Source organism: Cyprinus carpio, chromosome B5 (assembly GCF_018340385.1).
Source record: "Cyprinus carpio isolate SPL01 chromosome B5, ASM1834038v1, whole genome shotgun sequence".
Taxonomy (NCBI): Eukaryota; Metazoa; Chordata; class Actinopteri; order Cypriniformes; family Cyprinidae; genus Cyprinus; species Cyprinus carpio.
This window is the reverse complement of record NC_056601.1, coordinates 4858517-4875287: the sequence shown is the minus strand read 5'-3', so window position 1 is coordinate 4875287 and position 16771 is coordinate 4858517. Positions and strand designations below refer to the sequence as shown.

The 16771-nt window shown below is 38.8% G+C and overlaps 1 pseudogene; it reads left to right on the top strand.

Moving 5' to 3' along the window:
* The first annotated feature begins 926 nt into the window (after positions 1–926).
* LOC109045275 overlaps positions 927–16771 on the top strand; it is a 34172-nt pseudogene continuing 18327 nt past the window's right edge.

Genomic DNA, 16771 nt, shown 5'->3' with positions numbered 1-16771 from the left:
TTATAGAGAGAGTTGAATTCAAACAATGGAATTTGTTTTTACGTGCACATGGCTTATCCAGCCATCTGCACATCAAGCTGCAAGTCAAAATTTAGCCAAAAGACAATGTGGTCAACTCATATTAGCAGGCATATGGTTCACTTATGTGTGTGTGTGTGTGTGTGTGTGTGTGTGTGCTTGTGTGTGCGTGCGTGTGTGTGTGTGTGTGTGTTTGAATGTGAGTGAGTGAGATGTTTGTGAGAGTGTGTATGTGTGTCTGCATTCAACAAGAGAGTCGGTCTGATAAATCTGGCACAGCATACAGAGGCATGGCTTGTATGGTCAGACACACACACATAGAAAATAAGGAGCTGAGGAAATCTGGGTCGCTGTTAGTCAGCCGTATCCAGCTCAGAGCTGTGAGCTTTCAGTTTTGGGTGATGCCAAGGCTGAAAATGTGGAGGCATATCACAATTACAGGCACCTGCAGTGAGCTTTTCTCTTTCAAGAAGATCCTATAATGGCGTAAACAGCCTAAATGCATGAAAACATTATTAAAGATGAACACGTTTTCATTATACGAGTCAGTCAGTTCTTACAAGCACAAAAAACAGCTTGTGTTATCTGAAGCACTCCAGAGACAGACTTCACACACACAGCCAACAGCAGCGATCAAAAAGATCAGAGGATTAAAAAAGGAAAGAAAAAAATCACTTGTATAGTGATAGGCACGGGACAAAATATAAACGCGTAGGCTACATGAAAATAATACACGGATGATATTAAATCACGAAGACTCTTCAAACAGCAAGCATCTTCAGATGGATTTTAAGGGGAAGCACAAATGTGAATTGTTTACACACGCAGTGCAGTATGTTTGCTAAAGACCTCAAGTTGAGATCACCTCTATTCGACATCAAATATTAATCTTCTGTTAGAAATTCAAACCTCGTGTATCAAAATCTCTCGCTTTTCCAGATACTTTCACACTATGTGACTAACGCGCGGGTGTGGGATAGTAGGAAGGTCCGCACCTGTGGGCTGTTGTGTGAACTTTATTTTTTTGTGTTGATTTGCTACTGAATTCACACTGGATTTGCGCGGAATATAAGGGGTTTGAACGACGTCTTTGAAGTGTACTGTTCCCAGGGTCGCCTGCCGCTGTTTGTGAGCTGTATGCGGACTGCGCACGCGGGTCCGCAGTGGCGCTGTTGTAATTTCACGTCACATCAAGTTTGATCAGCGGTCCGATTGGACGATCCGCAGCGCTGTCCTGCATTGAGAAGCTCTCTCGCTTGTCTGCTCGTCCTATAGCCCGAATGCGCCTCTCTGGCATCGCGTGAGGGAGTCTGGCGGATTTTGTCGTCGGTCTGGATGTTACGCGTGAGCTGAAGATTTCTAGAGGTCGGCGACAAAATGCGGCGGCGAGCGCACGCCAGCGTCCTGCTCCTGCCGTGGCTGGTGCTGCAAACCCAGGCAGGCTTTCCAAACCAGATCAATATCGGTGAGTGAGTTGATTATTTATTGATCAAAAGATTAAACATCTTTTTCCTTGGAAACACGCCGAGATCTTTGTCTACCTGCTGCAGCATCATCCACAGACACTCATACGAGAAGTTTATGCCAAACAGAGTGTAAATGAAGTGAATTGTTACTACTGCTACTACTACTACTACTCCTACTACTATCTCTAACTCGAACAAGTCTAAAGTCAATTAAATGCTCTTAACTGATCTGATCTCGCATGCAGGTGGCCTCTTCATGCGCTCCACGGTCCAGGAGCACAGCGCGTTCCGCTTCGCCGTTCAACTATACAACACCAATCAGAACATCACCGAGAAGCCCTTTCATCTGAATTATAACGTGGACAATCTGGAGTCATCCAATAGCTTTTCAGTCACGCACGCGTGTGAGTCTTTGCTCCTTTTTCCACATACAATTCTGCGGGACGCACCGCACCTGTTCTCCTTTAACCGTTCAGATCGTTATAATAACAATGTATAGACTATAATTGAGGTAAATTGGGACACTTTTTTGCCATATTGAGATGACTGTTTCAGTTAAGCTGAATTCACCCATATCTATCTATCTATCTATAATATAATAAAATAATAGAATAAAAGCTCCTTACTCTCACCAAGGGTGTTGATTTGGTTTTCAACTTGGTAGGGACATATTGTGAGGAGGCAGGAGACAACCCTCAGATTCTAATTTTTAAAACAAACCAAAAGCTATTCAAGCAATGAGTCACAGGACCTTGATCATGTTCACAATGTAGGTGTTAAAGAAAATTCTATTCCGTAGAAGTAGGTCTCATAACAAGCATGTGCAGTATTCACTCACATCACTCGTCTTGTTTTCTGTCATTTCTCTGCCCATAACGTATTAAATAAGACTGCTGGTCTGTTCTGTTTCTGGTATGACACTCCGAATCCTCTTGTTTATTCATTTAGTGTTATTTTAGTCGTGGGCAACAAAAGATGGCAACATTAACAGACACCTGCTCTGTAGTAAATGTAGAATTGGGTTGGAGGTGACAAAAAGCAGAGGTTTTAATTTGAAAGAACCAATGATTTAGTTGCAATGTCACAAACAAGAAAAAAAGAAGAAAAGAGCAGATAAAGACTGTTAGTGTGAGAAGTTGGCGTGAAAAAGAGAAATGGAGAGAAGAAAACGTGAAAAACTCTTCTGTGGCATAAGCCTCAGGTCTTCATAATGGAGAGACTGAGAGAGAGATGATGATGAGTGCAGGCTGACATTTGCACAAATGCCCAAACCAGTGCAAGGGTTAGTGCCCCACACTCTGTGTGTGTGTTTTGTGTGCAAGAGAGTGAGAGAGAGCTTTACCATCATTATAAAATGCCTGTTTACAGCTGCTGTCATTACCATTTTGTGTCTATGACTGGCTTGGCTGCTCATCTGAGCGTGTCTGTGTGAGAGACAGTGTTTGTGAGCTTTTGGTTTCCTGGCTTATCATGATGTTATTGCTGCAGTCATTGATCTTTCTTCGCTGCATTAACACACATACACACACATTGCTTCAGGCATGTGGTTGGTCCATCAGACAAAAACAGCTGGGCATTTAAAAATATAAATAAAAAGAGTTTGAATGTGGAGAGGTATGCTCATAACCTCTCAGCCTCTGAAGGTGATTTTAAAGTTTAATGAATAAACTCTGCGGAGATGCTCTCAAAGCTCAAAGTACATATTCAGGAATAACATGACAGGAAGGACAAAGTGCTTTAACGGTGATGCGAGAAATGTTCATAAATAGAGATAGACACTTATTTTTCTCTCTGGGGATGTCTTTGAATCAGAGCACACACACATTTGCATGCAGTGCTTGTATTAGTCAGGTGAGCTGGTTTAGTTACAGTCGCTCACAGCGCTGTGAGAGTGAGTTGTGCGTCAAACGGTTCCTGAGAAAAAGGTTTTGACAGCTTACGTATGCAGTGACCCTGCTGTTTTAATTGAGGCAATCTGCATCGTGGAGAGAAAACTGTAGGGGTCAGGGGGTCTGTAAACAGGTTATTTTTCACTCACTCTTTTGCTCTCGCTCCCTCTCTACGGTTTTCCATCTTTTCATCGTTTTTTTTCTTTAATGCTCCCTGGAGCATTCGAAAGACAGATGAAAAGAAGGGCAGAAAGGCAGTAAGCAGATGTAACCTGCTGGCTCAGTTAGAAGAACAAATGAAGGAGAGAAAAACAGAGCGAGAGTGAGACACTAAATCATTACCTTGTCTCTGTGTAATTTCTACGCCACTAGCATCACCAATTGGAATTGCAAAAATAACTAGTTGGCATGAAATGAAAAATTTCTAAATGCATCTTATTGGTTTATTACACAATCCTCCTATGTCCTTTAAAAATTATTATAGCTTATGTCATATTATGTCATAGCTTAATCTTCCAGTGGAAACTAAGTTTGTCCTGTAAGAAAACTCTGGCCATGTCGACGCCGATAGCCCCGTGGTTAGTGTGTTGGCATACAGCGCAACTGCACTCACTGTGACCCAAGTTCAAATCCCGTCTCGATAGGTCCCATGCTTATCTTGCTCCCCTCTCTTCACCCCCAATACTTTCCAGTCATCTCTCCACTGTCTTCTCAAAATAAATGGCACAAAAATCCATTAATATAACTTAAAAAAAAAAGTTTTTTGATTTAATCAGTTTTTCAAAATTTCTAAATATTAAATAAGCTTATATGATACCAAAAATTTCACACTTAAACTTAAAAATTTTTAATTTCAATACCACAGCAAAGACCACTTGATTAACAAATATAAAGTTCAAACATTATTAAAGACAAGTGAAAAGTCAGTAAATAAGAACAAATGACTAAGCAACAAAATACAAGCAATAGCACATAAATAAAAATAGCGCTAAAAATTAAAACAGCGCTTTAGGTTGGTTTGTAGTTGTTCAAGTACAGAAATTGAATAAAAAAAATGTAAAATATACATCACATATTTTCACTGTATAAATTAAATATAGATTAGTCATTGTTAAAGCTACAAAAGTGAGTGATTTTCTTTCTCCCTTGTATGTATGTTTTGTATTTATTTGTCTATTCGAGCGCAAGAAGACGTAGAAAGAAAATAAGGGGCTCTCGCGTTGTTTGAGATGCGGCTCTATGTGTGCGCATTTTGCGCACAAAAAACACTGAATGGAGTTGTTATCCACATCTTCTTGTGCTTGAATGCTTTAAAATAGCTTGGATGTTCAAATTGGCCAGGTGTATTTGTCCATTAAAGCACAAGCAGTTGCAAAAGACAGCTCCATTCGGGGTTTGTGCGGATACTGAATTGCTTTTGAATCTTCTTGTGCTTGAATGCGTTAATTGAATGTTTAAATTAGCAAGGCATAAAAACACGTGCAAATGATGATCTTTCATGCTGACCCCAGCCATCTGGCAGTCCTTATTGTCTTAACTGTTGATTATATATTTAAATTGACACTTCCCCTGTCTGTAATTTGTCTGACAAACAGATAGGCCTGCCCTAAAGTCACATTATTAGTCAAACCAGTGTTGCTGTGTTGTGCTCCTCAAACAAGCTGAACAATATTTTGATTGCACCACAGATCAGAGTGTTTACACTTTTCAGGAAAATCAACCTACAAAAAATGTGTTCCTTATAGATGACTATATTAAGCTGAGATAGTAGAAAGCATTGTAACAAAAACTTCAGCTTCAAGGACTGAATGAGAGAGTGAGTAAGAGCTGAATGTGTCTCTCTGAACTGCAGTGCTCGTTTGTTCTCTCATGGTGAGAGCTGCTTTCCACTGAGGCGCAATCATAGAAAGAGAACAGGAAAGAACCACCTAAAACACAAATTCATACACTAAAACCCACACAAATGCAATGCTCCAATTTGTGCGTAGATATTCTCTGTATGATTTTTTTTCTTTAGACACTTTTCTGAATGTCACTCAAAAAATCAATTTTACAAATAAAATGATGGTGGGCAGCATTGCTTTCCAGTGTAACACAGGGCTTCTGCCACCTACTGGACTGGAGTATGAAGCGCTGGATGGTACAGAGGAGAGCATCGGTAACGGCCACGATTTTAATGCATTAAAAATCTTCGTATAAAAATCCCAATTTGATCTTCCACTAATTTAAATATTGAGGATGTGTTATCTTTGGTGTCTTTGGTGGATATGTAGGGTTTGAGCATGTATGCTTTTGTAGTGTAGGCTGTGAATGCGTGTTCATCCGTGTGTGATGATTTTTAACCTCTGGGCTCTCTGAGTAATGTGACATTTGCTTGTATTTTCCAGTTTTTTTTCCCTTCAAGTCCACATGCCACCTATTTCTTTTTTTCTTGCTTTTTTGTTTGTATGTCTTCTGGACACATTTAGGAACATTTGTCCCTTTCGTTCCTTTTCCTAGAATTGACTAACCTCTATTCGTGCCATAGTCTGTTAGTCTCTCCTATTCTCTCCCTCGCTCTCTTACTTTTCAAGAAGCAGGTGTTTGTGTAAGGCAAAAATCATTCGCTTCAGGAAACAGACAAACAGTACAAATGTCCTCCCTCTGGATAACATAAGGTTGTAAATATTCAGTTAATAAGACAGCACTAAAGCTGAATTAATGCTTAACACTGACTTTTCTGAGCATTTTTTTCCTATATTGCTGTAGAGACGTCAGTGAACTCAATCCGTCTACTGTCAGCTTAGCTACATGGTTGCCAGATTTAGAAACATTTGCAGTTTATCTTTAAATAATTTAGATGACAACTGCATTTAGAGTATTTAAAATAAATAAATAACAAGACATTTGATTTGGATTTTTGACGACTTCACATCGTATTGCAATACATGCAGCCTGTGACATTAAACCTGATGTCATATCCTTTCCATTTATGTGAAAAGGCTACTGTCTCTTCAGATCGTTTTTAAAGGCTCAGATACACACACAAGTACACACACACACGCTCAGTAGAGATCATCATAATACGTAATGCTTATGAGTGTTTGTGTGCCTTAATGATTGTTTATCCTAAAATGTACACTGACTCTGCTTCCATCTCTCTCTTGGTCTGGCAGTCTGTTCTCAGTTCTCCAGGGGTGTATATGCAATATTTGGATTCTACGACAGGAGGTCAATGAACACATTAACGTCATCTGCGGCGCTCTGCACACCTCCTTCATCACTCCATCTTTTCCCACGGACACAGATGTGCAGTTTGTCCTGCAGATGAGGCCGAGCCTCCGGGGGGGGCGCTGCTCAGTTTTGCTAGCCCATTACAAATGGGAGAAATTTGTCTACCTATATGACACTGATAGAGGTGAGTGAACACACACAAACACATATACTGTAAGTATTTGAGCATTTAAAGGGATAGTTCGCCCAAAGTGAAATTTTGAGAAAAGTGTTTGGTTACCTACTTTCTTCAAAATATGTTGTTTTGTGTTCTGCAGAAGAAAGTAAGTATATAAGTTTGGAACAACATGAGGGTGAATAAATGATGACAACTTTCATTTTTGGGTGAACTATCCCTTTGAAGTAGGACTGCAACGGAAATAGCAACAGATCTTCTCTTTAGTGTTTTTATTGTGGATTTGTAAAAAAAGGGGACTTTCTATGCATTGATTGTTGATTGGATTTTGAGATCAAAAGTGGATATTTGTAGGCACCAGTAGCCTCTTGGGCAGCGCACCTTTGCGTTTTGGGCATCCTGAGTTCAAGTCCCGGCTCACTGACCTTTCCCAGTCCCATCCCCCCTCTCTCTCTCCCACTTTGTTCCTGTCTTATATGCTGTCCTATCCTAATAAAAAGGCAAAAATGACAAAAATAAATCAAAAAAAAAAAAACGAAAAGTGGATGCATGCATGGGTTGGGGTTTAAGCTAAATGTCCCTGGCCCTGTTTACACCTGCTATTAATATGCATTTTTGTTGATCCGATCATAAATGGATGACGCTAAATACAAGGGTAAAAGGGTCTTAATAGTTTTGAGCTTGTCAGCTTTCAACCACTTCAAGTTGTAGTCAAAAATGCCCTTAACCTGATTCTTTCATAGTGTAGATGCTCATACAGGCACAAAAGGCTCTCTACCTACTCGCCTAATGTGCAATCATTTTGGGGTGTGTTGTGAGAAAGTGCACCGAAAACAAACAGATTATGGTCAAAATCTGCGTAAACAGTTCTTTCAGTAAATAGAATTTGTGTGCTGCATTTAACAACTCCCTTAAATATGATTCAGAGTGTGACAAATGTGAACATATGCTCTGTGCTATCAAATAAATGTCTATGGCTCATTGTCACCTGTATTGTCGCTTGCGACAGAAGCATGCCAATACATAAATATGTATCTTAATGTCTTAATGTTTAGATTTTTAGAAGGAACATAGAGTTTTTATAGCTGTTATATGAGTTGTGTTGCTCTAATGTCTGCTTTTGTTCACAAAAAATATAAAAAATCTGATTTTGGTTTGCAAATTCCTGCTAAAGCAGTAGACATTGCTGTTTATATCAGACATAGTGGCATCAAACACTGATATAATAGAGGACAGTTTTTCTCTGGGTTTGTGTTCCAGATCACCTGATGGGCGTACAGCCAACAATCACACATTTTTCCTAGCTTGTTTTACTCTAAAGAGAGGCTTACAGGGACAGTTTAAGATAATGAGAGACATTATGTTTTCTCCAGGGATCTCCCTTAATGAATTAAACACATCATACCGATGAGCAGAACAGTGTTCTTACAGATAAAACTCAATGAAACTTCATTTAGACCTCCACTTCTTAATATGGTGGGTGGCAAAAGTCAGAGACCATATTGAAATACTGGGGTTCAGATTTGATCACGTGAATTCTTTGGTACAAATGGTCAGATTTTCTTTCTTTAAAGCACTAGATGCTCTTTGGATCATTCTCAAATCATGATACAGTGCAGACAGTCTCAATCTGTTGCCACCCTTGTAAACACCCACTACTGTCAGCAGGGAGTTGAGCTGGTGGTGCCAAAACTTTAAATGGTTTTCCACCACCACAGGGCTTGTGCATCTGTTAAATACGCTAAACAGTGACGATTAAAAAAATCTGCATGAGCCTTGGCTTGCTGGGTTAACATAAACGCTCTAAGACATTGATTTGTGCTGTTAAGATGAGTGCCGCAATGTTTGGCAGAGACTCTCAATAAAAAATGTAAAAGGCCAAGTACATAATTTGAAAAAATAAGACCGTGAGAGAGGTTGAGATATTTAACAAAGGTGCTGTAAAAGATTTCGTCCATGCAATGTTTAACAAGAACCTCTTAAATTGCTAATGAGAAACTCATGTTTAATTAACCCATCTTTAATAGACCTTTACAGGTCTGACACATGGCCTTCCACTTATGCTAACATGTATGACTTTAAGAGTTGAAGTGCTTGAGTGTATGTGTGTCATTTTGAATTCTCACCTCTCTGCGAGCTGTCAGTCTTGATTAATTGGTCACGGCTAAACAGCCTGGCGGCCTGGCACTCCAGGACGTATGCTAATTAAAATAGTGATTGAGTGTGTGTGTGTGTGTGTGTGTGTGTGTGTGTGTGTGCATGTTGTCTTATAATGAATGTGATCACAGGGCTAAAAACGAGACAGAATGGAACTGGGCTGATTTGTGTCCTGTATGGCCTTGAGCTAGAGGTTATAAAGGGTGTTAGAGAACATTTCTGTTTACTTTGATGTGCTTTGAATCCTTTAATGGGAATTCTGGGTTCAGTACACCTGTGGTACACTCTTAGGAAAAAAGGTGCAAAAGCTGTCACTGGGACAGTACCCTTTCAAAATGAACTAAAATGTACATAATTCGTACCTTTTGAATGTACTAATATTCAATCTTAGGGCTAAGTAAGGTAAAAAAAAAAAAAAGGTAAGGTGAACCTTTTGAAAGGGTACCACACCAGTGACAGCTTTGTACTTTTTTCTGAGAGTGTCTCTGTTGTCTATTAATCAGGAAAAAAAAAAGTTGTCCCTCAGTTTGGGACAAACTACGGAGAAACAAATGTACAGAAATTTCATGTATTTTCATGATCAGCCATTGAATTTTGTAATATATTACATAATGTTAAATAATTGTTTAAACTAGGTTTGGGGCACTGAGGGCATTTTTGGGTATATTGCATAAAACATAGTACATTTGTAAGATAAATAAATAAAAAAAAACCCTTAGAGAAATCTAATATATATATGTAATTAGTTATTTATATTTTTACTATTATATTTTATATATATTTTAAATGGTTGGTATCATTAAAAAGACCAAATAATTTATTTTGTTTTCTGTTTTGCATCACTTTCCAAAAAAGTAATGATTTTTTATTTTAATAAAAAAAAATTGTTTTGATTTTATATATATAAATTTCCTTATTAAATTGAATTTCAATGGAAACCTAGTTTATATCAGAGCTAACAAACCCTCACTGGCTGGGGTGGGGGTGCCTATGCAGGGATCTGATATGTGCTGCAGTGGGTCTGATGTATTGCAGAAGACCTGAATTGTTGTGTAAAGATATCATTTGCAATGGATGTGATCTATAGTGGAGCGTATCTCAAATATATGAATGAAGGCCTAATACGCACATGCAAACATATGCACAAATGTATGTATGTTTAATATATATATATATATATATATATAAAAAAATGTGTGTAAAAATGTTCTGCCATTGCATTAGCATCATTAGTGCAGAGGTTGCAGTAATTACATTCACCATGCTTCTTTCTCTGCCTTCCTCCTTTCTTCCCATCAGATTTGCACTGCATCAGCAGTTCCTCTGTTTTCTCAAACCAGAGAGAGAAATCAAGCAGTACTTGCTCTATCATTCTGGGCCCAATTCTGCCCTGGTTACTACATCTACACAGGCCCTTCGTAGCGGCGTATTTTACACAATGTATTTATTCTCTGTTTCAGGGTTTCCATCCTACAGGCCATCATGGAAATCTGCAGTGATGAATAATTGGCAGGTGACAGCACGTTCAGTGGGGAACATAGTGGATCCGCTGGAATACCGGCGCATTATTGAAGAAATGGATCGTCGGCAGGAGAAGCGTTTCCTTATCGACTGTGAGGTTGAACGTATTAAAGTATTTCTAGAGCAGGTACATAAAAACATTTTCAGAGACTTTATTTAATTTTTATTTCATCTGTCAGAAAACTGTCTGTCTGTCTTGGTAGTAGTTCATGAATGGTGTCTGTCTCAGTGTTTTGTGGTGTTAATTATACCTTTCCAAAATATAAACCCGTCGTTAGCAAATAAGGTGGTAAAAATAGTGAATGTGTGCATGTTAGAGTGTGCGTGTGTTTGTGTAAGTAGGGCACAGCGTCCTGTAACAAGGGAACAGTGAGAAAACTAAAAATACTCCCCCTTTCCTCTCATCTCATCCAAAAATACTGCTCTCAAAGGTACTGTTACATTTCTACGATTCTGTTTTTTTTTGCGCTTCACTTATTCTTTCTCTTTCTGTTTTTTACCCTCTGCCTCTGCTTTCCTGGCTTTTTCCCACACATATACATGCAGAGGAAAGAGTGTGTGTGTGTGTTGTGGTCACTAGGAGGTCACAGAGATAAATGAAATCCACGAGTAGATCAATCAGCACTCAGAGAAAGCTAATCAGAGCGCTGCGCTTTCCAGCAGACTGGCTGTCTGCTGCTATTTGTAATTCAGTAGCTGTGCGCGTGTGGGTGTGGTTGGTGAGTCGTACCTTTATGGTGTGCCTAAGAGTCAGCAGAGCTCCTCTTACTGGCACGGTGTATGAACATTTTCAATATTGCCGATGTATTCCAAGTGCTGGTCACCTTTGTAGAACAATAAATAATAATAAACACAGTCCGTGTGGTGTGTGGGAAGAACGCAGTATTGTAACAGCTCCACTGTGCCCAACAGGTTGAAGCAGTTTTTTCATTTCTGATTATGTAAAAATGGGCACTACTACTGACCTGATTTGTTTCATCAAAAAAAAAAAAAAAAGATTGAATGGAATGTTGTTATTTTCTTTAGGTATTTATAACTGTCATTGGACATTGTTATTACTGCCACTGTTAGAAATGTTGCATTAATGACATTTTTGGGGAAAGTATTGTTTGAGTGCTGAAATTTAAATACATTTTTAAGATAAGTCAGTTTTAAAGTTAATTTAACAAATTTTAATTTTTCACATTTTTTTAAATTTTGTTTTTTATTGTGTATTTTTCTGTAGTAATATTTGTGTGTGTAAAATATATTAGTTAAGTTGTATAAAATATTTTTATTTTTATTTTGAAATTATAACAGTTATATAATTATAATAAACCATAAATTATAATTTTATTAAGAAATCCAAAAAAAAAAAAAAAAAGAATTAATCTTTCAATTAGGTGTTTGAATTTTTCTTTAATTTAAAATAAATTTTTTTTTGTTTTTTTGGCTTACATTATACTTTTGAATTAAATACTCAATGTCATGGCAGGAGCGTTTTTCCATAAAATGACAATAAAAGTCCTTGTCACTCATGGCTTGTGGTTTTTATTTTTGTCCCCTAGTATTCAGCTATTTACTATTAATAAAAAGAAAAACGCAAGCAAGCTTTTCCACCTTTTTTTCACCGCTGGGACCACAGAGTGGCCATATAGTTTCCGAATCACCCCTCAGCAGTTCTTCAGCTTTTGCTTTCAATTTGTCGTTTGCCAATTTAAAGTGTGATTCGTTCACTCTGATCTCATGGTCTGCATAAACAATCAGACATAATGCTGGGTGACACTCTTTCATTCTATTTCCAGGTGGTTGTCTCAGGAAAGAACAGTCGAGGATATCATTACATCCTGGCTAATCTTGTGGAGAAAACACAACACACACACACGCCCAGATCGTTTCTTTCTTAACCTTCTGTCAGTGACCTTTCACTTTTGACCACTGACCCTCGTTCTCTGCAGGGATTCTCTAACATGAGTTTGGATAAGGTGTTTTCAGGCGGAGCAAATATCACCGGATTCCAAATCATAAGTCCCTGATAGCCCAATCGTGCAGCAGTTCTCTTCAGCGCTGGGAGCGGCTTCGATGAGAGAGAGTTCCCAGAGTCTAGAAACACTCCCCTGAAGGTCTCTGTCTCTCTTTATTTCTCATGCTTTTTTTGATGTGCATTTGTGTGATGTGGTGCCACTTATGAGAACGTATTTTCTGATGAGTTTAATATAGCAGTCATGCAGTAGTTTCATGTTGATATTGCTTAAATTCCCTCTTGTCTATTTATACATCATGTGCCATACATTTATCTGTTTGTGTTGTGTCATGTTTAGTACACCTCTGCACTGACTACACCGATGCCATCCTGGTGATAGCCGAAAGCATTTCTTTCGTATTTGAGCCGACGTCAGCGTGTTGATATTTCTCTCGTCGAGGGCAGTGCAGGCGATTGCCTTGCCAACCCGGCTGTACCATGGAGCCAGGGAAATCGACATTGAGAGAGCTCTCAAAATGGTAGGAGGGGTCCAAAAAGGGCCTCAGAGATAGGAAAAAGCTGTTCACAGATGACGTTTTTTAATGAATGTGAAATATTCATTTTTACCTGTAGACCTTATGCGCCAGAGAAACAAGCTTACAGCCCTCTTTTTGAACTGTGTGTTCACGTTGCGTTTTTTTGGGGCAGCTTCTGTATATTTCAGTTGCATCGCTGTTAAAGAGTTAAGAAGAAGCTAATGAAGTGGATGTATCTCAACTTATTATAGAGTTAACAACAACATTGTCCATGAGCATTGTCATGTTTTGAACCATAGATACCATGGTCAGTAGTGAAGTGAAACACAGACATGGGTCTACATAAGGTCTATATGGTTATATGATACTTCCGTTATGTTTAATAATGTTGTATCATGCTTTCCTTTTTTGTTTGTGCTTGTTATTTTGTGGGTGTTACTGTATCCTGTGTGCTTTCCTCTTGCAGGTTCAGGTTTCAGGGGATATGACAGGAAAATACTTCAGTTCGACTCGTTTTGGACCCGCCGATTAAATTACACCATCGATGTTTATGAAATGAAGCCCCGGGAGGAGCCAGAAAGGTTAGTGGCTCTTGGAGGGCATAGTTTCTACCCTAAATTCACACAATTTCACACTGTCGCAGTGAATCTCGCCACAATCACTTTTAGAGTGCTATATATGTATAATTTATGTGTTATATAATACAGTATGTAGCGATAAAAACTAAAACTTACACAAATAAGTTATTTCTGTGCCCTTTTTTTAGACCTTAATTAAATGGTCCCATTCTTTCTTTTTGTTTAGTTACAATATGTTTTGTTAATATGGGTGGGTTAAATATTTTCTCTTGAAAGCTCAAGGAAAATGATATTTCTCATGATATGACCTCTTTAACATACACCTTAAACGCTCCTCCTCCGTCAGTCATGAGGGCAGCCTCATGTTTCTACTGATCGTCATTCTCTTGACTGAATCTGCTGTATTTCTGTCATTGGTGGACTGTGGATTGATTGAATTCGATTTATGCTGTTGCTGTTTCTGTCCCTTGCAGATTGGCTACTGGAATGAACATGAGAAATTTGTTTATATAGTGGAGCAGCAGCAGGTTACCAACGAATCCTCCTCTGTGGAAAACAGAACCATTGTGGTCACTACTATTATGGTACAGGACTATCTAAAGCTGCTTTTAAATATACCGAACCATGATCCTTCTGCCCTTTTCAGGTTTAGTGTCACAGTTGCATTGCTTTCTGGGGGGGCAGACGTTTTTTTTTCTGTTTCGCTTTGCTTTGCACTCACTCACTACATGTTGAAAAAAACAGTCGATCTCACAGAAGAGTGTTTCAACTGTATCCGTGTGAGTGCCAAAGCATTTTCAGGTGTTCCATTCCGGTGGCCTGTTGTAGCAGTGACATCACAATACTGGCTTTGATAAGAAATAGGTTAGGCTGTCTCTTTCTCTGCTTCTTTCACCTCACCAAACGTAAGTACAGAACGACTGGGATGTCAAGCTGGATGCCAATTGCAGAAAATGTAAAGAAATACACACACAAAAAGACATGGCTGATGCGTTTTTGTCTCACACACATGGTGTGAAATATTAAGCATCAGAAAAGAGTCTCTCGTTTTACATCCCCTTTAGAGATGTGTTTTCTAGCCGAGGTCCTGTTTTTAATTACATCGCTAACATCCAGCTGTCCAATCAGATGTGCCCATTACAGTCACTAGGTGCAGACGGTTTGTTCTTTATTTACTCTCCTAAAAATGACACAATTGTCCATGCCAAAATGATGAATGTTATGTTGAGATGTTGTTATCTGAGTGAGTGTGGCTAGTGCCCACTCAATAGCAATTCAGTTCAATTAACGTTTTTGATTAGATTGTTTTTCAGATTTCTCTGATTTATTATTGACTATTTAGGTGTCGCATGAAGAGGAGTCGTGGTTGAGAGCAAGCTCAGGGCCTGTTCTTTCAATATTATCTTCCCGTGATAATACAAAATAAAAATGCATACAAATGCTCAGCCACTCTTGAGATACATCTTCTGACGTACAGCTCAATTTTCATTGTCTGAAAATAAAAAAATCTGATTTGGATCAAAAAGAAACCGAGCAGCACTTATTTTGTAACTCCCAAAGTGATGAATACATCCGAGTGAACTGTGTTGCGTGCCGTAAACATTTAAATAGCAAAATTTATTTAGAATTTTATTTCTTCTCGTATTGACTTTAGCTGCTAGCTCATATGTTAAATAAATTATAGAAATAAATTGCAAAGCTTTTTAATCCAGAGAATTTCTGACAGGACGTGTACCAGGCTGTGCACATGGAGCAAGATGCTTTGGCCTACTGGACATGTTGCACGTTGGACGACTCGCTGTGTTTAAACAAATGCACATTAATTGAACTGAACGAATGCTGGTAGGTGAATTGGGTTGGGGGCTGTACAGTGATTACAGCTGGGCTTAAAACGAGTTTCATAATTATGTCCTTAATGAAGAACTCTGAGAACTTGAGGGCAGGGGTGGATAGAGGAGAGGACTGAGATGAAACGGAAAGAATATTAATTAAAGGATGAATATGGTAATTAATCTTCTGAATAATACATAACCTGAAGGTCACAGAAACCAAATCTTAGTGGGAAAAAGTGAAATGAACTTCAGAACTCAGTCGTTAAGGAATACAGTTGTTTTAATGCAGATAAGTTCCCATTACGATAGCAAAAGCATGAACATTTGTTAGACCAGTTAGAATTACATAAATAAATATGTCACTAAATTTAGTTAGTCATATTTAAATGTACTGTAAGGTTTGCCTTATGCTACATTTAAAAGTGATGACAACCTCTTTCTGACTCTGCCTATGATGACCTCATAAGTAGATACAGAAATTGAAAGCAGGCTAATTAGATAAAATTGTAAAAAGAATGTTTCATTCTGCACAGGTTGGACAGACGCGCTTGTGTAACGAAACCAGTTTAAATAGCTTGAAACCGACTGAAAATATGGATGATGGGGTTCAGTAAATAAGATGAAAGGAAACATGAGTTTGATCTGATGCTATCAAAGCAGAAATTTGATCTGAAGTTTCATCAGATTTGGCCTGATTTAAAAGCACACACATGTGAGAAAACCTCTGCTGTCCTCTTTAACCCTCCTGCATGCACTGGACACATACATGTTTGTAAAGTTTTTTTTAGGCAGTCTCCTAAACGTCCATATCCTTGCTTGCTTTAGACTGACAAATGACTCGAGTTTACAAACGAGAGGACCTGCAACTTCACATCTCTGTCAGCGCTCTTTTTCTCTCTCCAATTAGAGAAATCAGAAACCACCATTAAATAGCACTGTCCCAAAACCCCATTTAAATTCAAACTAGCCTTCCTCACAGCTGCTGCTTGTCTGGTAGCTTGGCTCTTGGTCACATTACTTGTTACGAGACTCACAGTGCATGTGTATATTTCAATACGTGTTTGTGTGAATGAGTAAGAATGAAGGAGGTGTGAAAGTGTGTATGTGTGACATATCAGCATGACTGCAGACTAATCAGTGATCTTATGTGTGTGTGTGTGTGTGTGTGTGTGTGTGTGTGGTGAAGCCAGCTGAACCTAATCTGATTTGGTTAACAGGAAGCTCCATATGTAATGTACAAGAGGAATTATATGCAGTTGGAAGGGAATGATCGCTATGAGGGCTACTGTGTAGACTTGGCATCAGAAATCGCAAAGCATGTGGGCATAAAGTACAAACTGTCCATTGTGGCTGATGGGAAATACGGAGCACGCGACCCTGAGACCAAGACCTGGAACGGCATGGTGGGGGAGTTGGTATATGGGGTGAGTGCTGGGAAAATGAT